The following is a 23,551-nucleotide window of genomic DNA, read 5'->3' as shown; positions in this document are numbered from 1 at the left end:
CACTATATTTTTATACAGGTTAGGGCTATTCCCTTACTCATGTCCCGGGATATACTGGCGGAATTTATAATCAATCCCTAACCAAGTTCTTCAACCCCCGAGCTAAAACAGCTTGGCAATAGGGATACATGGATATCACCTAACTAGGAATTGAAATGGAGAGTAGTCTCGGGCCCCCTTAGCCTTCACAAATTCCCTCATCCTTTCAACTCCTTCTTGGTCAGACCACCCTAGGCTTTGTGACTTGTTGATGCTCCTGCAACTTAAGATATCCACTTCTATACGTCTGACTTACACAGAATGTAACCTGAAAAAATGATTGTGCAAAGTCTACTGATCTTTTAATAATGAAACTCTGATACAGACCTGTAAAACTTTGTGCAAAGTCTTGACACTTCTCCCTTTGGAACTTAGAATTTTCCAATATCTTCTTACCTGCACCGTGAGCCTTTCTCCACTACACAACTAGGAATATCTCACAATATATTAAGTAGACTCCCTTTATCAAGATGATCTTCAGATAACACTTACTGACTAGGTTTAAACACAGATTATTTTCAGCAATGAAATTCACCTACTATGATTTCCTAGTTAAAAAACTCGATATCAATCAAATGATCGACACCTCAAGTGAAACACCAATCAGTTGATTTGAGATGCCATAAATCTTACCAATCTCAGTTCACCGCAGATAAACTAGTTCAGCAAAATGATATGTTCAGTGTGGATAACTTAGATCATAAAAGTTATTAGTTCAAAGAAACTTTTTCAATAAAAAAATTCAGAATTATACTTTCAATGCAAATCGTTCGAGCAAAGAAATACGATCAGAGCTGTAGTTTTAATGCAAAGTTTTCGATCAGAGAAGTGCGACAAGAGTAATAAGTTCAATGCAAATTTTTCGTTCAGAGAAATATGCTCAGACAGTTTAATAAGATATTTTCAATCAGACGAGCATTTAAAGGTTTAACAGTTCGACTTCAAAGGTTCTGCAGCAGCTTTAGACTCATGACTTTCTAACTCAATGTACGTTAAATCAATCCACAATTAAAATTTCTCTGATTCCTCTAAGCAATTTAATCAAGGTAGAATATCAAACAATGCAATATAATTATAGCTTAGATTCAATACTTCCTTTTTACGTAGGAGCTCTTTCGGTTGCGAGATCAAGCTTTTTTCAGAGCACAGCACTGGAGATTTCTACACCAAAATCCTTTCACCACTTTTCAACTTTCTTCTCGCTATTCTATACTTTTCCCCTTTTCTTTTTTTTCAAATTTCTGCTCTTGTACCGAAACTGTCCCTGCATTCTCAATATAACGGCTATTTTCTTCTAGGGTAATAATGAGAAGATAGTAATGTTAGCATAAGTTATGGATAACACTTCTAAAAATAATATTAATAATTCACATTCATTACTGGTCACATTTATCTTAGTTATAAATTTGGTCACAAAAACATTAGTAACTTACTCACTTAAATTCATCAAAACATCACCCCGAAATGGGATGATCGAATTGATTGGCTAAACATCAATCTTGAATAAGAAGATGGCTTTAGGGGATATAAGGAGGCATTGGGGGCCATAAGAATATGGCTTTGGGTGAAAAATTAGAGATGGCTTAAGGGTCAGTTTGGAGTAGGTAAAGCGATGTCACCTCGCGGAAGACTTTAGGGGGAAAGGAAGATAGAGCTTCATCAAAGTTTTCCTTTTTGGTATCCTAATTGAGCCCTATTTCCATGAAATTTTCTGGGGGTGGGGGTGGGGGCATTCACACAAATATGGCTAGGCCACATCCTCACCTTAGGAGGGATACCCCCCAACAGCATTAGGGATTAGCACAAGTTTTCTGAAAAAGTAACTATGTCTCTTGTTTCCTCTACCTCATTCACGAGTTGTAAAAATCCAAGGTTACTGACAAAGGAAAATATACTATAGCTAGAGAACCTAATTCACTCCCAGTCAGGTTATTTCTTGGCCACTTAAACGAACAAAGGTTTTTATTGTTATAATATTGTATATAGAAAAAGGGAAGTCCATTCCCATCCCTTTAGCCTCAATCTCTCTTCATCATGTCTGGCTCTCCCTCTTGTGCTAGTGCCTCTTCACCACCACAATGAGTCACACCCCGTGCCACTGCCACTACCTAAAATAGTAAAGTAATCAACCCAAAATTAGGGTTAGAAATATTGTTCAAGGCTTCGATTTTATGTGATAATATTTATAATCTTTCTTATGAGCATAGGGAAATGAGGAGTTGAATCCACATGGTGCATGTATTGAATAAATAAATTTTAACTTCAATCTTTATTTTATACTTATTTTAGGAATTAAATATAATTGATAATTTTATACCAGAAAAAAGTAACTTAAAATAATCCTAGGAAGGGTAGAAAGTGCTAATCATATTTAACCTAATAGGGATGAGTCTTATGGTTGACTTGATAGTCAACTTGTGGTGCATTCATTCTAAACCTTTCAAGATCACACAGGATTGGGAAGCTGACCTACCTGCGATATGTGTGGATTGGGGATGTGGGTTGACAACTTCAAAGAGCCAAGGGTGCTGGAAGCAAGTAGGATGCAACCAGAGCTCTTGAAGTCACACCATGGGAGATACAAGGAATAGAGTTTTACGAAAGGATTCCAATGAACTAAGGTTGATAACTAAGAGCAGGAGTGGATTAAGTCATAAATTTGTGCTGAAACGTGACTTGATCAAACCCTCTAGGGGTTGAACAAGGTGATTAGAGGCTCCAGGTTATCTCCCTCGGGACTAGAACATGTGATTTCTAGTTATTTCACCCCTCTAGTTATTTCACCATGAAGTTGGTAGTTTCAAAATAAACCAGAGGAGTCTTCTAGGCCCAATTCGCTATTTCCTTATGGATGGAAATATATGTGATTAACAAGCCTATCACACATTCCCTATCTCATTACATGTTCATTAATAGACCATACTTATTATAGTGCACAAGTAATGCTTATAATTAAGTCCATGAATACACGATTTGACTTACTGACTTATGATGAGATCATAATACACAGATCACTAGTTTTTAAGCATGTGTTCTAAATATTCCTATTCTAAGGAAACTCAAAAGGACATTGAAGTATCTGGATAGAACATCACTATCTAGCCTCACTCATATGATGAGTATGGATGGTCCCATAGCCATTAGTGTGGAGACACTAAAGACGGATAGTAGGTTTTCTTTAGAGGAAAGAGTTCACTGAATGTATCTATATGAATCCCTGAATGATGTTATACCAAACTATCAATCAGGCTGATTCATGTTACAGTTGTGTAAGTGGTACTTGGATTTGAGACAACTAAGATATTGTGTTGACGAAGAATTGTTCTTTGACTATGACCTAGGAGTCTCTAACCATGGGTTTCTAAACAGTCTTAGTTCGAGTGCATCAATAATTTCAAGGTGATGATTAAATGTCCAAGATGGGATAGTCCATCCTCAATATAAGAGGAGACAACTCAAGGAAGATGACAAGATGAAGTCCCTAGCCAAGGCTGTAATGTTTTGTGAATGCATTAGTACTAACTCAGATGACCAACTAGGGTTTTAGAGTTGACCACACCCTAAGTCGTCGTAGGAGTGTCCAGTGGATGAGGGACTATATGTACATGGTAACTAATGGCAAACAGTTTCCATAGATGAGTCGACGCACACTCCTTTGCGGAAGATATACCTAAGTCTTGGGGGATTTTAGATAAGATACCCACACAGTACGGATTGTCCAACCAATATCCGTCCAATATCCGGTATTAGACAACTGATATCTGATATTTGGACAAAAAACGGGATGATGTCTGCTATCGGATATTGGATATCAGACGATATCCATCATTTAGGTGTAGACGGATATCAAAGATGGATATCGGATGGGAAAGAAGGAGACGGATCTTGGATACCCAATATCAGATATTGTTATCCAGATATCAAAACCAATATCCAGATATCTATATTCGATATCTTGGTATTGTTTTCCATACCCCTGTAATCCCATATGGAGGAATTCTAAAATTTTGAAAAGTATATATCTTGTCCAGCAATTTTTCACATATGCCCTTGTTTAAAGTTGCACGTGCAAATGGATGCAGCCCGTAAAATATTGGAGAAATGCCCTCCTCTTCTCTATTCTCCAAATTTCACTAGATAAACTATAGGAGAATCAAAATTAATTTGTCAAGCCCCTATCAATATTTTTTTGGATTTTTACCCATGCAATAAGTAACCGAGAGTTGTTTTTTAGGCTCATATTTCAAAGGAATAGTGAAAAAATTTCCTCGAATTTAGAAACTATTTTTATTATCACTATACCATGTTTCTTGTAAAGAACTAAAGATGTCATCTTATCCACAAATTTGTAGAAAAATCTTGAAAATTCTGTAATTAATCCCCACAATATATTGACCTGGATTTAATTTTAAGAAAAGCAATTAAATTTTAGTTTAAGTAATTTCTGGCCCTAATGAATTCCACAAAATACATACATTAACAAAACAAATTAAATAGAACCCGCGTTCAATTTGAATAATAATTTACGTATAAATATTTTAAAAGCTCTTTAAATGGTTGAAAACCTGCTATTTAGTTGAGTTAAACACATTATGATATAGAGATTGAGTATCTCATATCTTGATTTAAACTGAAACTAAGATGTAATTATAGTGGTTGCAAGATTATTATTCACTAGCTGTGATATTCATAAAAAAATTGAATTCCATGAAATTCATACATTAACAAGACAAATGAAATAAAACCCAAATTTACTTACGCGTAAATATTTGATGGCGCACAAATTTTAAGCTCTTTAAATGGATCGAAATGTGCTTTTTAAATTACTTAAACACATTTTGATGTATAGTTTAAGTATCTCATATCTTAATTGAAAGTAAACTAAGATATATTTGGAGAGGTTGCAAGACTGTTATTCACTAGCTGTAAAATTCATAGAAATATTGAATTCCATTAAAGCCATACATTTACACAACATGTTCCAAGAAACCCGAATTCACTTGGAATAATGACTTACGCATAAATATTTGTTGACGCACAAACTTTAAGCTCTTTAAATGGATGGAAATATAGTGATTATTAAAGCTCTTTAAGTGATGATTTTTCATCCAATGATGAAAAATCATCCCGTCCAGTGATATGGACAAATTCTGGGATGAAAATTTGTTCCAGGGATGACAGGCCTGGATGATTTTTGTTCCATTAGACAAAATAACTGTCCGTCCGTAAGACACAGACGATGGACGGACGAATGCTGGACAGAGAGAAAATTGAATCAATGGATTAAATTCCCCAAAAAATGTATGGATTTCCAATAAAACTTTAAAAGGTTAATATGCAGTCCCTAATTAATGAAGAATATAATTAACTTTTATACATGTCATTATCATCTTATTATATTGTTTTGTTTTTTTAATTAATTGTGTGACATTAATATTTTAACATATTTTTTGGGTAAATTAAAATTTTCAGAATACCAATTTTATTTGGATTAAATTCCCAAAAAAAGCAATAAAATTGTAGAGAAATGCAAAACTGTAATTACTTAATCCCCAGCAGTATAATATTATTTTTATTACAATTGAGTCCTTTTGCTATCAATTTATTCTTTCCTAAATCCTTCCATATGTGTGCATATATCAATGGGGGCCCTAAGAAGATAGACAGACAAAATGAGAGATTAAGGGAGTGGGACGGTAAAGGAGAGGAAGAGAGACCGATGTAGATACAGGAAAAAAGGGTGAGGAAGATAAAAAGAAAGATTAAGGGAGTGGGACAATAAGAGAGAGGAAGAGAGATAGAGTTAGATTCAGAAAGAAAGACTGAGGGAGAAAAAATAGAGATGAAGGGAGCAGGAGGGTAAGAAAGCGGAAGAGAGGCAGAGTTAGATTCAGGAAGAAAGATTGAGGGAGATAAAAGAAAGATCAAGGGAGTGGGAGGGAAAGAGAGAGGATGAGAGGCAGAATTAGATTCAGAAAGAAAGATTGAGGGAGATAAAATAAAAGATTAAGGGAGTGGGACGGTAAGAGAAAGGAGGAGAGACAGAGTTAGATTCAGAAAGAAAGATTGAGGGAGATAAAATGAAAGTTTAAGTGAGTGGGAGGGTAAGAGAGAGAAAGAGAGACAGAGTTAGATTCAGAAAGAAAGATTGATGGAGCTAGAATGAAAGATTAAGGGAGTGGGATGGTAAGAGAAAGTAAAGGAGACATAAAGAGGAAGAGATCCATAGTTAGATTCAGAAGGAAAGATTGAGGGAGATAAAATAAAAGATTAAGGGAGTGGGAGGGTAAGAGAGAGGAAGAGAGATAGAGTTAGACTCAGAGAAAAGATTGAGAGAAAGATAAAATGAAAGATCAAGCGAGTGGGATGGTAAGAAACAAAGGGAGACAGATTTAGTTTCAAAAAAAAAAGGTTGAGGTCGATAAAAAGAATGATTAAGGGTGTGGGAGGGTAAGATAGAGGAAGAGAGACAGAGTTAGATACAGAGAAAGAAAGACTGAGGGAGAAAAAAAGAAAGATTAAGGGAGTGGGATGGTAAGAGAGGTAGAGGGGTAGAGTTAGAATCCGAGAGAAAGATTGATGGTAACAAAGAGGTACAAAGGAAGAGGAAGAGAGACAGAGTTACATTCACAAAGAAAGATTGATGGAGATAAAATGAAAGATTAAGGGAGTGGGACGGTAAGAGAGACGAAGAGAGGCAGAGTTAGATTCAGAGAAAAGATTGAGGGAAAGATAAAATGAAAGATTAAGCGAGTAGGATGGTAAGAGAGGAAGGGACACAGAGTTAGATTCAGAAAGAAAGGTTGAGGGAGCTAAAAAGAAACATTAAGCGAGTGGGAGGGTAAGAGAGAGTAAGAGAGACAGAGTTAGATTCAGAAACAAATGTTGAGGGAGAAAAAAAGAAAGATTAAGGGAGTGGGATGGTAAGAGAGGTAGAGGGGTAGAGTTAGAATCCGAGAGAAAGATTGATGGTAACAAAGAGGTACAAAGGAAGAGGAAGAGAGACAGAGTTACATTCACAAAGAAAGATTGATGGAGATAAAATGAAAGATTAAGGGAGTGGGACGGTAAGAGAGACGAAGGGAGGCAGAGTTAGATTCAGAGAAAAGATTGAGGGAAAGATAAAATGAAAGATTAAGCGAGTGGGATGGTAAGAGAGGAAGGGACACAGAGTTAGATTCAGAAAGGAAGGTTGAGGGAGCTAAAAAGAAAGATTAAGCGAGTGGGAGGGTAAGAGAGAGTAAGAGAGACAGAGTTAGATTCAGAAACAAATGTTGAGGGAGATAAAAAGAAAGATTAAGGGAGTGGGAGAGTAAAAGAGAGGTAGAGAGACAGAGTTAGATTCAGAAAGAAAGACTAGATTAAGAGAGTGGTACGGTAAGAGAGAGGAAGAGAGACAGATTTAGATACAGAAAGAAAGGTTGAGGAAGGTAAAAAGATATTAAGGGAGTGAGACAGTAAGAGAGAGGAAGAGAGACAGAGTTAGATTCATAAATAAAGATTGAGGGAATGATAACATCAAAGATTGAGCAGTTTCCTTCGTCATCACTTCTTCAGTTTCCACCGCCGGTTAGCACAGGTGCTGTAGAACAAGATATGTGACAGCAGTACAACAAAAATATGGTGCACAATGGAAATAGTTGGGCATAAGATAGTTTTTTATTCTGCCCAGAAAGCTTGCTCCATCAGGTTTATCATCCTCCATGAGAAAAAAGATTCAAATTTTCTAAAATATTAGCTTATGTTCGTCCCATTGGAGCCAAAAACATCAAATAGTTCACAGCTAGGGTGAAAATAGTCAAAGCAACAGTCTAATTTGTGGCTTGTAATGCGAAGATAAGGGCATCAAAAGCAGGAGCGATGGTGGCTTACTTCTCTGAAAGTCAACTGGAAGAATTTTGTGAAACTCAGAATAAGAGCAAGAATGTTGTATAAAATGAGAATGTGAGAATAACTGCATGGGTGAAGAAACAATAGGCAAAAATACTTTTCTTTTCCTTGTTTTTCTGTCTTTCTTTTGTCTCTTCCTCCTCAGAATCGGAAATTTCAAATTCCGAGTCTCTACCCACCCAACCCCTAAAAACGAGATTCATCATTTCGGAGATATAAAAATTGTACAACAATTGAAAAAAGGGATGTAGCGCAGCTTGGTAGCGCGTTTGTTTTGGGTACAAAATGTCACGGGTTCAAATCCTGTCATCCCTACCTATTACTCCTCCTATGGGCAGTAACGGCGGATTAATTGAGATCACTTAAAATTAGACATAATCTTTCATTATTATCCTACTCTATGCATCCAAGATTTATTTTCTTGATTTAAGCTAAGCGTACAAAAGGAATTCTTTTCCCTACAGTTGTATTTTCTATCATAAGAAAGCGCTCTTAGTTCAGCTCGGTAGAACGTGGGTCTCCAAAACCCGATGTCGTAGGTTCAAATCCTACAGAGTGTGACTATATTCTTTGTTGTAGTGAATAACAATAAACTACCTTCAAAAGTTGAATTACAACTGCAATTTGACCTCCTGCAAAGAGGAGGTCAATCAAAAAAAAAGATTGAAATCTTACTTAATCAATCAAAGGTCCAGTTGATCACCCCATCTGTATTGTAAATACGCCGTTACAAATAATCCTGCCAAAGTAATAGGAATTAGCCTAACACAATTCCAAATAGAAGAACTTCAATCATTTCGATTTATTTTTTGTTTAAGTAAAGGAAAAAGGAGAGGTACAAGTTATTCCTAAATATTAATCTGAATCATATATGAATCTCAATTACCCTTTTTAGCAATTGACATGGAGAAGAACCTTAGAATACTTGAAATCTCATAGAAATATTCGTTGTTTTTTATTCTTGACTCAGTTAACTTCAAATAAGATGTATTTTGTTCAAACCAATGAAAAGCGCTGAGGTTATAGTTGAAGCAGCCAACAGAAAACCGAAATAACTAGTTATAGTAAGCATGAAACACCCAAAAAAATATATTCTTTTGCTACATATACTCATAAAACATTTACCTAAGCTTCTATTTTTTTTTTGCAAGATACAATAAAAAAAAATACCAACAGAATAGAATTAATTCAAATTTAAAATTCTTGATTCATCAGTCATTATAAACAATACTAACAAAGATCGAATGACATAGAGATAAAAAAAGATTGAATTTTGTGAATCTAAATTAATTTAATATAATCCTATAATTATGAATCGGCGATTCATTGTGCAACTCGTACGTTAATGCTTGAACCCTATTCATTTATTTACTATTTTAACTCATTAGATTTAGCAGGAAGCAATTGACCATAACATAATAAATCAAAAATCTCCAATCCAATAAGAAGATAAAAAAAGGTATCCGATGATAGTATTTAGTAAATAAAATAAATTTTGACTTTATTTTTGGGGGTACAACTCAATTCGAGCGTTAGGAGTTTCCACTACATTATCTTTTGAGATTCTCCAGTCTTTTTTGACATATCCTCTTAGGTAGTTGGATCATTAGATTCTAATTCTATTCTGGTTAGGTCCAAAAGGAACCTTTCCTTTAGCTGAACTAAAGGTTGCATTATAAATGTAAATTTCTAGAACTATTGTTTTATTTGTTCTCTTCATTAACGTCTATATCTTATTCTTTTATAGTCTATTGTATGACGCATCCACTTTTTGAAATTAAATAAAGTTAGAGTAGAGCAAAAAAAAACTTTTTTTAAAATGGATTTAGCATTTATTGTATTGCCTCAATATCAAAAAATTTAATATAATATTTAATTAAGAATTATATTAGAAACAGAAACCTTTTATTCGAACTTTACTAAAATCAGGAATTTATATTATTAAACCAGCAATAAAAATTTTTATTCTTTATACTAATAAATAAACACGTGAAGTTTAAGTATATTGTGTTGAATAACATACACATAGACAAGCAACAATAAAAAATAGGCAAAAATTCAATAGGATTTCATTTTAATACTGTTCTAAAATGCGTTGCTGTGTCAGAGGAAGGATAGCTATACTGATTCGGTATACTCTAAATACACCTTCGGTACAATATTGACGATCTTACAAAGATGTTATATCAGTAGTTTTCTATTTACTGATCCCATCTTTTACAGAATCGATTCCCCTTTTGACTGTACAAGAATATGTGGAGCTCAGCATGTCTGGAAGCACGGGAGAATGTTCTTTTGCTGATATTATTACCAGTATTCGATACTGGGTAATTCATAGTATTACTATACCTTCCCTATTTATTGCGGGTTGGTTATTCGTCAGTACGGGTTTAGCTTATGATGTGTTTGGAAGCCCTCGGCCAAACGAATATTTTACAGAGAACCGACAAAGTGTTCCATTAATTACTGGACGTTTTGATTCTTTGGAACAACTCGATGAATTTAGTAGATCCTTTTAGGAGGTCCCCAATGACTATAGATCGAACCTATCCAATTTTTACAGTGCGATGGTTGGCTGTTCATGGACTAGTTGTACCTACCGTTTCTTTTTTGGGAACAATATCAGCAATGCAGTTCATCCAACGATAAACCTAATCCAAATTATAGAGCTATGACACAATCAAATCCAAATGAACAAAATGTTGAATTAAATCGTACCAGTTTATACTGGGGGTTATTACTCATTTTTGTACTGGCTGTTTTATTTTCTAATTATTTCTTCAATTAAGGTTAAGGGAAAGAACAAAATAGTAAGGATTCTCTTATCCCATTCGGAAGGATACTCTCTTCATAATTATCCATGACTGTTTTTGTCTCTAGCATGATTACTTGATGAAATGTGGAGGAAGGTGGGATAAATGGCCGATACTACTGGAAGGATTCCTCTTTGGCTGATAGGTACTGTAGCTGGTATTCTTGTGATTGGTTTAGTTGGTCTTTTCTTTTACGGTTCATATTCCGGATTAGGCTCATCTCTCTAGTAATAAGATGAGCAGAATTGGACACATCAAAAACTAATAACTCAGCAGGACCATACCCTCGAATCAAATAAAATAAAGGGTACGGTCCTGCCGAGTTATTATATGACTTTTTTTTTAGAGTACAACGAACCTTTAAGTCATTCCATAAGCTAAAAGAAAGCAGGAAAATTATTTATTCAACACAATCACTAATATTTTTACTTGTAAATAAAATATCCGAAAAAAAATCGCTTGTTCTGATATTTTAGTTTAATACTTTTAAAATGGGATTCCTTTGATTTGGATTATCTCTATTTTTGAAGAATTGAATTCGTTAATGAGAATTGAGAGTTGCTCCCTTCTCTATTCTTACTCTATTATCTCCTTATCATTGATGTTCCATTTTTTTCACTTTTAAAAGTAATGGATCCATTCTATGGATGATACAAATCAAATCCAATTCTATTTATACGTAAGAGCAAAATTTCACTGCGATAATATTATGAAAATAAAAAGGTGTGTATAAATTATTCACTTTTCAATATAGTATGACAGAGCCTAAGAAAAAAGAAGAAAACAAAAGATAAATAACTTGCAAAATTTTTGTTATTAATTCTTTTTAAAATAAAATTAAGGGAATTGACTAATTGATTGAAGGAATTCAATTTTATCAAACATTTTTTAAAAAATCATCCGCCCTTTTTTGTTTGTTCACTAATTCTTATTAATTTAAAAGTTCTAATAGATTTGTAAAAGGACAAAAAAGTCATTTATCTTTCACGCACAGGAGAAAACAAGGATTATATTGTTCTTAGATTCGACACAATAAAAAAAGGAATATCCCTTTATTGTGTCGAATCGAAGAATAGAAAGACTATAAAAACCCCTTAGAAGCATTTGTCTTTTCTTTGTTAGTTATACTTGACCAGGTAGTTGGTTCCTGTGTATTGTCTTTGTATACCTAATATCCATTAGTAGTACTATGTACTAGAAATTAAAGGTAATAAAATCTCGATGTCTCTCAAAAAAGCGTATAAATAAAACAGACAAAAAAGACTGTACAAATCTTTATGATTATTAAAAATGATGCCCTCAATCAAAAAAAGTTCGTCCTTTCCTTTTTTTATCAACTTAGTATTAAGAAATACCTATATCTAAAAATTCATTTCGAACAACTGAACCTTTTCAAACTGTTTCTTTTTAAGAACTAAAAAGATTTGTGCTAGAACAACTGATGCTAAGAAGAACAAAAGACCTTGGACGCGTGCGGTATCTTGAAGGACTATCTCAGCATCTGCCTGACCAAATCCCCCCACATTTGGATTACTCGTTAATAGTTGATCAAGTTTAATAGACTCACCTTCTGAAACAAGAAGTTCCGGTCCTGGAGGTATAATATCAATCACTTCATGCCCATCCGATGGATCAGTTATGGTTATTTCATATCCCTTTTTCTCTTTACATACTATTTTGCTTATTACACCTGCGGATGTAGCATTATAGACAGTATTGTTACTCTTGCTGCCATCAGGATAAATCTGACCCCGTCCCCTGTTTCCCCCTACGTATATAGGATATTTTAAGAAATAAGCGTCCTTATTAGTTGCGGGGTATGGAGAAAGAATAGGGAAGACTATTTCCCTATTTTTCTGACCAGGCACTGGACCCACGACAATAATATTTTTTTTGGTCGGACTATAACTCTGAAAAGAAATATTGCCGATCTTTTCTTTCAGCTCAGGAGAAATATGATCGGCAGGGGCTAATTCAAATCCCTCAGGTAAAATAAGAACAGCCCCCACATTCAAACCACCTTTTTTGCCATTAGCAAGAACTTGTTTCACTTGTGTATCATAAGGAATTCTAACTACTGCTTCAAATACAGTATCAGGAAGCACAGATTGCGGAACCTCAATATCCACGGGTTTACTAGCTAAATGACAATTGGCACAAACAATTCGTCCCGTTGCTTCTCGTGGATTTTCAAAACCCTGCTGCGCAAAAATGGGATATGCACTTGCAATAGATGTCTGAGTTATTACATATATCCCGATCGATACAGAAATAAATCGAGTCATCTGCTGCTTTACCCAAAAAAAAGTATTTCTATTTTGCATGGTCCAATTATTCTTATTGATCCCCAAATTTCTACAATAAATTAGGTAGGTAGCTAGTCTAGTTCCCTATCCACGAGTCTGTCGTTGTACTGGAATACAAATACTTTAACTAAACAGGTAGAAGTATAAAGAAACAGTAAGTCAAATTAAAATTTCGTTATGTACGAAGCAAGATTCAGATTGGATTAATATAAGGAGATCCAATAAATCCTTCAGTCTCATTCATTCATCGAATGATAAATCACTACCAGGGACGGAGATACATGATTTAAATAATGGAAAATCCAATATTTTACAATTGTATCTAGAATAACTGGAAAAGTGGAAACAAGACCGGATATAATTTGATCATTATGTGCCAATCCAAAATCGTTGTATACCGAACCAATCATTAATTCCCAACCATGTGGAGAATGGAATCCGATCCATAAATCCGTGACTAAAAGAATCGAAAAGGCTTTTATTGTGTCACTTAAGTTATATAAGAATTCCTGAATCCAAGAATTAAGAATGACAAGTTTTTTATTACTCAGAATAAAATAACCACTTAGAATAGCGAAACAGATTATATTTGTCGAGAAATGCAAAATACTATTTAAATTATATTCATTATGCATTTTGACCAATTGTACTGTTTCTTTGTGGATCCTATACGAACCTTTTGTAAATTTATCTCGGGTACTCCTTTATAATTTCACCCAACAGCAAAAGTTCTTCTACTTCTATGAATTTTTCTAGAATGTTCTTCTCTTGAATATCATTCAAGAAAGTTTCGATTGCCTGTTATTTAACCAATCAGTCATCCAAGGTTCCAGACATTTAGTAAATGAGAGAGAGACCCACCAGTGTAAAAATACCATAGCTGCAATATATGGAAGGAAAATAAAAGCTTTATTTTTTTTTTTTTCACTTTGTTCTTTTCATTTTTGAATTGTTACTAAACCTGCTTCATTTGTTGATTTCTCTTATATGATCTTTTCTTGAAGCATGAGTTATATAACAAGCAAGGTATGGAACCTATGGATCTATTTCCATTTTTTATATAGAGATAATTATTTAGTTCATTTCTTTAGCCTTTAGATCTAAAATAGAGAACTAGAAAAATAGGCTTTTGTTTCGTATAGAAAATAAGCGAATAGAGTTCTGAGCTATTTGAATTGAACAAGAAACAAATGTCTTGCATCCTTTTTTGTTCTCTTTTCAATTACTGCTTGAAACAAAACTCAAATAAAGACTAGTCTTTGTTTGAGTTTTATTTCAAGACAAAAAAACTCCGTCTGTGGATCAACTCATTTTTTGAAAAAGTTATACACCGAGGAAAGAAGATATTTCATATTTATGAAAAATAGTGATGATCAAATCGGAAACAGGTGGTAAAACTAAAGTAAAGATTAATTTTATGATGATAAGAGATCCAAGTATTTCTTTCGTCAAAACCAAGAAGATAAAAGATCAGTTGACAAAAAAAAAATCACTGAAATTTTCTTTTTATCTACTTAATCTATCAATTATAAAATGGCATATTTTGCTCAACTTAAAACAAAACATGAATTCCATATTTAAAAATCTCCGGTTGGGGTATATGTGATCAATCTAGTCTTATTAGACTTGTTAATAGTCTGAAAAACTTGAGTTGAATTACATACACATAAAAAAGGGCAGACGAAAAAGGAATTCTTATTATATTTTAGTCGTTTTATTGCAGATGCACCCCCTCCCTTTTTCTTTGATTTTTTCTATAGGTCACCACATCAACCCAACAAATATATACAATATAACATGTTCTACTCGAACAAGCGTTGTGAAGATAAACTTGAGTTTTATTAAAAAAAGACGAAGAGTATTCCTGAATTCCTTCCCTTATACTTAGCTTAGAAAGTAGTCATTGCACCCCCATTTTAGTTCAAAAACCTTCAATTGGTACGCGCAAGAAATAGGCTAATTCCGCAGCTTTTTGTGCAATTTCTCGTGGAGTTAAATTTTCATCAGTCCGAGTTAAGGGAATAGTTCCTTGGCCCCTGACTTCCATATAAAGCACACGTCGAGTATAAAGGCCTTCTTTAACCTCCACTCTGATTGATTGAACATCACTCATAAGGAATCGAAGGAATATACGACGATTTTTTCCCGGAAATCCCCAACGAAAAATAGACACTATTCCTTCTTTTGTATCGAATCGATCATAACCACTACCTACATTCCACAAAATAGTGGACCACAAATAGGAACTAATAAATAGACCCGCAATTCCATAGAAAGACATTACAATCCCTTGTGGAAAAAAAGAGATTTCCTGAGATGGAAATAAAGATATCAGATTCCTACCAAGATAACTAGAGGTTCCAACAACTAAGAATCCTAGTGAACCTAAAAAAAGGATACAGGCCCAGAAAAAATTACTTGTTTTTCGAGACCCTGTTATAAATTCTATCCATATATGGTCTGATCGCCAGTTCATACTATACTAGATCCAATTGCATTCGATTGGAATTCGGAGAATAAACCAAATAAATTTGACTTGTATTTTCCTGCTCCCGAGGTAACTCTCATCAACTAGCACTTCATGTGAACCATTAAGAGTAATTGGTTAGATACATTGATTTTCCACTTTATATGAAACCAAAAATATCGGATGATGTTTTTTAAACCAGCTAGACCTGCATATACATGCATTTATACGGATATAATGTATACACGTGGAAAAGGTTTTTTTATGAATTTGTCATTACAAGCAATCCCATAGCATATCAACATTCTACTTAAAAATAGATACTAAAAAAATGATTCAGTGTTGATTAAAATAACTTTGTGAGATTTGGTCCCATAGATGAGTTATACAATCTTATTTTTTTGAACATAAAGAAATAAAGAAGCCATTGCAAATGCCGGAAATACTAGGCCTACTAAAGGCACAAAAATAGAGGGTAAGTTGAAATCTGTCATAGAATGGGTGCCTCGATTTAATATTTCAACCTCTGATAAAGATATCTTATGATAAATATATATCTATTATAAGTAATATTTAGTAGTTAATAAATGGAAAGTAATATAAAAAGTCCTATAAAGTAGTTAATAAATGCAACAAATGTAAAACTACGTTAAGTGGACCCTTTTTTTTGACACGAATATGTATGATAATTCCATTTAATAAACTTATTCGTTTTTTTTCTTATCTTCTTTCTAAAAGAAAACTAAAATACTACTAACTTTTTATAAGTTCGCGACTCTAACTAATTCCAGGGGGATTGATAGTCAAAAAAGTTTCGGACGTTAGAGAGGTTACATCAATTACTACCTACTTTTGTATTTTATCAAATAGGTATATCATAGGTATATTTAATCTTTTTTTATTTCATATTTATTTTCTTATATTATCTAGAAAATAAAAATAATTTTTATTTCATTATGATATTTAATTATTATTTAGTACTTTATAAATTCTATTCTATATATAATTTTATATAAATTATGAAATTAAATCTATTTTTTTATAAATTATATATAATACAATTTTGACATTCTATTTTTTTAGGCTATTGAAATTTAATTCTTATTTATAGTTTAAATTTATCTATATTTTATCTTTTATTTATATTAGTATAATTTATACTAATATCTAAAAACACTATTTATATATAATATAATTTTCATTACTAGATATTTATTCATTTATATCTTAAATTTGGTTATATGTTCACTTTTATTTTGATATATTACATTAACACTAGTACATTTACATTAAATTTCTATTTTTTTGACCTAAAAAAAATCAAACAGATAAAATATAAATAAGATTAATCTAATTAGATTAAGTAAATAAAAAAAAATAACAAACAAAAAAAAATGAATAACTAACAAAAAATTTAAGTCAAAGGAAAGAAACCGTGGAGATGACTAGTATGATTATTCCAACTAGATTGAGTATCATACATGTAACGATAACAGTATCGACTAGTATTTTTAGATCCACTATTCATATAACTCGAATTCGGGGAACTAGAAAAAGAACGTTCTAGTTCAGTGATAAAAGTACTCTCATTGTCAATCTCAAAAATCTGATTTTCAATATCAAAATATATAGAAAAACTGTCCCCGTTACTATCCCTAACTAAAAAAGTGTTGTCAGAAATGAAACTCCAAATGTCTATGATATCCAAAAACTGGTCAACATTACTGAAATTACAACTCCCACTCTCATTCCAACTGGAAACGTTCTTATCCATAGTATTTTAAACCGGGTCTTCACTTGCATTGGTATATCTAATAGGACCAAGACTATCCATCGATCTACTTAACCTAGACTTGTTTCTAATTTATCAGTAGAGAAGAGAAGATCGAGTTGAACCAAGGGTTTTCCATATAGTATTACCACCGCTTATTTAAAAATCTAATAGATGAATAGTCATTCGATAAACAATTTTTTGTTGGATTTAGAATTAATAGAGATTCAGCCCTTTTGTTTGGACCGCTACGTTAAGTAATACGAATAAGTTAAGTATTTATTTAATTTAAAGAACTAATTAGAGTGTTCTGGAATACGGGGTCTAATATCAATCTAGATTATGATTTATCATATTTAGGTTTAGGATTTAAATCATCGAATCTTTTGCTCAATTATAATACAAAAGAAGGATTTATTCTCATATTGTGTACAAATTATCATCTTATTCAAAGTATAAATACTAGTTTACTGACTTCATTCTCGCTTCACGCGACACGGAACGAAAAAGACAATATACAGGATCAGTGGAAGGCACGTTTCCCTAGCTTGAGCTATGGTCTGCAACTCTGGTATATTAACTAATCCACCAATCCCAAGGATCCATAGGATTTATTATGTATAGAACATAAGAAAAAAAGAAGTCTTTTTTTTTAACCTTAACTTAGTCTTGGATTTATATCGTGGATATATTGATTCTAAGTAAGGTCCTTGTCCCTGTACATTCTGTATATATTGATACATAAAAGAAAAGATATATGCAAAAAAGATATATGTAAATACAAAAGATCCTCATTTTTTTGGCCCAATCTTTTACTAATAAAGGATTGAGCCGAGTTTAATTGCAATTAGGAGAAAAAACAGGAATTACTGAATTAGGTAAGCTTAGTTTTTATTTAACATCTAGCTTATCTACTGGTTCGAATTCAAATTTGATCGCTTTCCAAACTTCACAAGCAGCGGCTAATTCAGGACTCCATTTGCAAGCTTCACGGATAATTTCATTACCTTCACGAGCAAGGTCACGTCCCTCATTACGAGCTTGTACACAAGCTTGTAAAGCTACACGGTTAGCTACTGCACCTGGTGCATTACCCCAAGGGTGTCCTAAAGTTCTGCCACCAAACTGTAGTATGGAATCATCTCCAAAGATCTCGGTCAGTGCAGGCATATGCCAAACGTGAATACCACCTGAAGCTACAGGGATAACACCAGGCATAGATACCCAATCTTGAGTGAAGAAAATACCACGAATTCTGTCTTTTTCAATAAAATCATCACGTAATAAATCAACAAAACCTAAAGTCATCTCACGCTCACCTTCTAGCTTACCTACTACGGTACCAGAGTGAATATGGTCACCACCAGACATACGTAATGCTTTAGCTAGTACACGGAAATGCATACCATGGTTTTTCTGTCTATCAATAACCGCATGCATTGCACGGTGAATGTGAAGAAGTAGACCGTTGTCTCGGCAATAATGTGCCAAACTAGTATTTGCAGTGAATCCACCAGTTAAGTAGTCATGCATAACAATTGGGACACCCAATTCTCTAGCAAACACAGCTCTCTTGATCATTTCTTCACAAGTACCTGCGGTAGCATTTAGGTAATGCCCTTTAATTTCACCAGTTTCAGCTTGTGCTTTATAAATTGCTTCATCACAGAATAAGAAACGGTCTCTCCAACGCATAAATGATTGTGAGTTTACGTTTTCATCATCCTTGGTAAAATCAAGTCCACCACGTAGACATTCATAAACCGCTCTACCGTAGTTTTTCGCAGATAATCCCAATTTTGGTTTGATGGTACATCCTAATAGAGGACGACCATACTTGTTCAATTTATCTCTTTCAACTTGGATCCCGTGAGGTGGGCCTTGGAAAGTTTTGGAATAAGCAGGAGGAATTCTCAAATCTTCCAGACGTAGAGCTCGTAAAGCTTTAAACCCAAATACGTTATCTACAATGGAAGTAAACATGTTAGTAACAGAACCTTCTTCAAAAAGGTCTAATGGGTAAGCTACATAAGCAATATATTGATTTTCTTCTCCAGCAACAGGTTTGATATGGTAGCATCGTCCTTTGCAATGGTCAAGACTGGTAAGACCATCAGTCCACACAGTTGTCCATGTACCAGTAGAAGATTCCGCAGCTACTGCAGCCCCTGCTTCTTCAGGTGGAACTCTAGGTTGAGGAGTTACTCGGAATGCTGCCAAGATATCAGTATCTTTTGTCTCATACTCAGGAGTATAATAAGTCAATTCGTAATCTTTAACCCCAGCTTTGAATCCAGCACTTGCTTTAGTCTCTGTTTGTGGTGACATAAGTCCCTCCCTACAACTCATGAATTAAGAATTCTCACAACGACAAGGTCTACTCGACATGGATTGGGCGTGAATGAAACATTTGAAAAGAAAATAAATTCTTTTACAAATTTTTTTAATTCAATTATCAATTAATATTCTCAATTAATTAATAATACCATGTATTTGATTCGTCAAATACATCATTATTGTATACTCTTTGATATGTATGGCGCAACCCAACCTTTGATTTGCAAGTTTGTAGTTTATCACTTTCTTGGTTTTATTTAAATGTCTTTCTTATCTAAATAGTTATCTAACTGTCTTATTTCAATATTAAATATTCTCTAAATACTCAAAAAAATCCCTCTTGACAGCGATATATCTTGTATATGTAAATCCTAGATGTAAAAATTAACCTAACTCATCCATCAAAAAGGTATATTCTAACCCACAAATGGGCAAAAATCCTTCTAAAAAAATAAAAAATAATGACCAATGAGATAGAAAAAATGAATAATAGATAGAGTTCAGGTTCGAATTACATAATTACATAAATCATAAAATAAGATATGATATGTATGGAATTATCTATAATGGTAGATAAAAGAAACACACTTCTTCATGCTTCTTAGTCATCTTCATCTACTTTAGTTGAAAAAACAAATTGTGGTTAAACTTGAAAATTCATTCATTGAATGAGTAAATGATTGAATTAGATTCAGTTGGATAGTACCAACTAAATAAAGTGCTAACTTTCATTTATTATTGAATTAACCGATCAACTTGCTATCAGACATTTTTTTATTCGGAAATATAATATTCCAAAAAAGTTCGACATATTTCACTTTATCATCATTATGCAAATAAATCCTACTACTTCTGGGACTGCGGTTTCACAATTGGAAGAAAAAAAACCTAGGGCGTATTGCTCAAATTATTGGCCCAGTACTGGATATCGTTTTTTCCCCGGGTAAAATGCCCAATATTTATAATGCCTTGGTAGTTCAAGGTCAAGATGCGGATGGTCAGGAAATTAAAGTTACTTGTGAGGTACAGCAATTATTAGGAAATAATCAAGTTCGAGTTGTAGCTATGAGTGCTACAGATGGTCTAACGATAGGAATGGACGTGATTGATACGGGAGCTGCTCTAAGCATTCCAGTCGGTGGAGCCACTCTGGGACAAATTTTCAATGTTCTTGGTGAGCCTGTTGATAATTTAGGTCCTGTAGATACTCGCACAACATCTCCTATTCATAGATCCGCACCCGCCTTTATCCAGTTAGATACGAAATTAGCAATCTTTGAAACTGGGATTAAAGTAGTGGATCTTTTAGCCCCTTATCGCCGTGGAGGAAAAATTGGACTATTTGGGGGAGCTGGAGTGGGTAAAACAGTCCTGATTATGGAATTGATCAACAACATTGCTAAAGCTCATGGAGGTGTATCCGTATTTGGTGGAGTAGGCGAACATACTCGTGAAGGAAATGACCTTTACATGGAAATGAAGAATCCGGAGTCATTAATGAAAAAAATATTGCAGAATCAAAAGTAGCTCTCGTCTATGGTCAGATGAATGAACCGCCTGGAGCTCGTATGAGAGTTGGTTTGACCGCTCTAACTATGGCGGAATATTTCCGAGATGTTAATGAACAAGACGTACTGCTATTCATTGACAATATTTTTAGATTTGTCCAAGCAGGATCCGAAGTATCGGCTTTATTAGGTAGAATGCCGTCTGCGGTGGGTTATCAACCTACCCTTAGTACAGAAATGGGTTCTTTGCAAGAAAGAATTACGTCTACAAAGGAGGGATCCATAACTTCTATTCAAGCAGTTTATGTACCTGCAGACAATTTGACTGACCCTGCGCCTGCAACGACATTTGCGCATTTAGATGCGACTACCGTACTATCAAGAGGATTAGCTGCTAAAGGTATTTATCCAGCAGTGGATCCTTTAGATTCAACGTCAACCATGCTACAACCTGCAATCGTTGGTGAGGAACATTATGAAACTGCGCAAAGAGTCAAGGAAACTTTACAACGTTACAAAGAACTGCAGGAGTGTTAAATCCTGCCATGAACAACAGTCCAAACTTAGATTTGCACAACAGTAAAAATGAATCAAAATGGAAAAATTAAAAAGGAAAAAAAATTGAATGACCAGATATTCCTGCATGGAATCAGGGCTGTAATCATTTGGCTCCTTGATCGAGATGTCTCAAGCATGAAAGATGTTGGACATAATTTTATATAGTGTTTTCTGCTAAGATGGTACCCATTAGCTTACAAATTAATATAAGGGAAAGAGTTCTTATCCAGTCAAATGAGATAAAAGGTATATTTAACATAACTAATGAATAATCAAATCAACTTGACCTAAAATTGAATAGACTTGAGATCTAACTTCATGTTGAAAAAAAGATGCAAAACATATCTTTAGCTATGAAGAAAACCAGAATAATATTGAAATGACGATATGATTTCATAGATAAATAAGTTAGTTTTATGCATTAAGTGAATATGAAGCGCAACAAAGTCAGTTTCATGGGTAATATTTAAACCAATAAATTTATCGTAAATGAGTGCGAGTTTGCAATCATCTAAACCCAAAGGATATAGTGTAAAAAGATGGCATAATAGCACAACTTACATTAAATGTCAGAACGTATCAGCAATGTAAACCCGTCCAATGTGATCATGTTGTTCCCCCTTTACTCTGTTACATAAAATAGAGACATGTTAACGCCCATGTCAGAAAGTGATAGAATATAATGCACGAGCACTTGAGCTGTCATCATTGTTGGAGTCATCATCAGAGATGGAGGAGTCCTGGTCTACACGACGGAACCATGCTCGAAGCATCATCAGCATCCCAACGCTCTCTACATCCAAGTGTGATCTTCAATACATGGTGATGCCTCGGCCAACTGAAAAAAGCCGCTCCACTGGTGCACTGGTCTGATTCGAGACAAGAAATTGGCAAGCAATTTTGGCCAAATTTAGAAAGCATCACGGCCCGACATTCTTCAACCAGCTTAGATGATTATCCTCCTCACTGCATGGGATATTTAGATACCTTTCCAGCTCTTGTCTAGGCGTTGAGCATGGTTGCTGACGATTGCACTAACGCGTATACTACTTCTTGGATGAAACATATTGTGGTGGACGGTGACTTTCCGACAGTTCTCCCTACTATGAGTCACATTCAGTTGCTTTTGTAATATATGCATACTCTAAGAGACGGCCAAGATAGGAAAGTACACTTTGGCGACATGACAGATGCACAACTTCTATTCTAAATAATGGATCTAATGTCGCTGTTGTAGCAACGGTATGATTGTCCCAAATTACCATTGCATATTGGGTCAACTTGTTATGCATAGCACTACACGCCGACCGCAATGCATCTCTCCGCTCAGCATCCAATGTTGTCCATGCATTGTACGTAGCCTGCTCAAGGTGAGTCTTAAGCACCGCGATCAATGAAGTTACCTCAGTTATTGGCAATTCGTTTGCCGAACACACAAAGTCAGTACCTTGGCATAGTGGGACGAGGATGCGCATGTATTCATCAATCAACACCTAGTCCTCCTGACATAGGCTGTAATCTTTGGTTGAGGTCGAAAGGAACCTCATAGGCATATGGTCCAATACCTCTCTCTTGGCAAGAGCATGCTCTAACATAGTGAAAGTGGAGTTCCAGCACGTTGGGCAGTCAACATTTATCTTGTTCAAAATTGGGAGCTTAAACATTTTGCACATATCAACATATTTTTCCATACATTGTGTGGATCCCTAAAATGCATTAACGGCGGCTCTCACGCGTGAAACGGCTAGTTCCAAAGGTGCAATTGTCACCGTAGTATCTTCCTTGACCTGTGATTTGGTTGGTTCATCCGTGTCCAATGTTATATCTGAGAAAAAATCTCAGACACGTAGCATATTACTTCC

The 23,551-nt window shown here is 34.4% G+C and overlaps 2 non-coding genes across 2 annotated transcripts; both read left to right on the top strand.

The window, feature by feature from the left end:
- The first annotated feature begins 8,170 nt into the window (after positions 1-8,170).
- TRNAP-UGG (transfer RNA proline (anticodon UGG)) lies at positions 8,171-8,244 on the top strand. The gene has a single exon. It is a non-coding gene; the product is annotated as a tRNA-Pro (tRNA).
- A 171-nt stretch (positions 8,245-8,415) lies between these two features.
- On the top strand, positions 8,416-8,489 carry TRNAW-CCA (transfer RNA tryptophan (anticodon CCA)). Its single transcript has one exon. It is a non-coding gene; the product is annotated as a tRNA-Trp (tRNA).
- Positions 8,490-23,551: the final 15,062 nt, after the last annotated feature.

The sequence above is a fragment of the Wolffia australiana genome, chromosome 3 (assembly GCF_029677425.1).
Source record: "Wolffia australiana isolate 7733 chromosome 3, ASM2967742v1".
In the NCBI taxonomy this organism is placed as follows: Eukaryota; Viridiplantae; Streptophyta; class Magnoliopsida; order Alismatales; family Araceae; genus Wolffia; species Wolffia australiana.
This window is presented reverse-complemented; position numbering and strand designations above follow the sequence as displayed.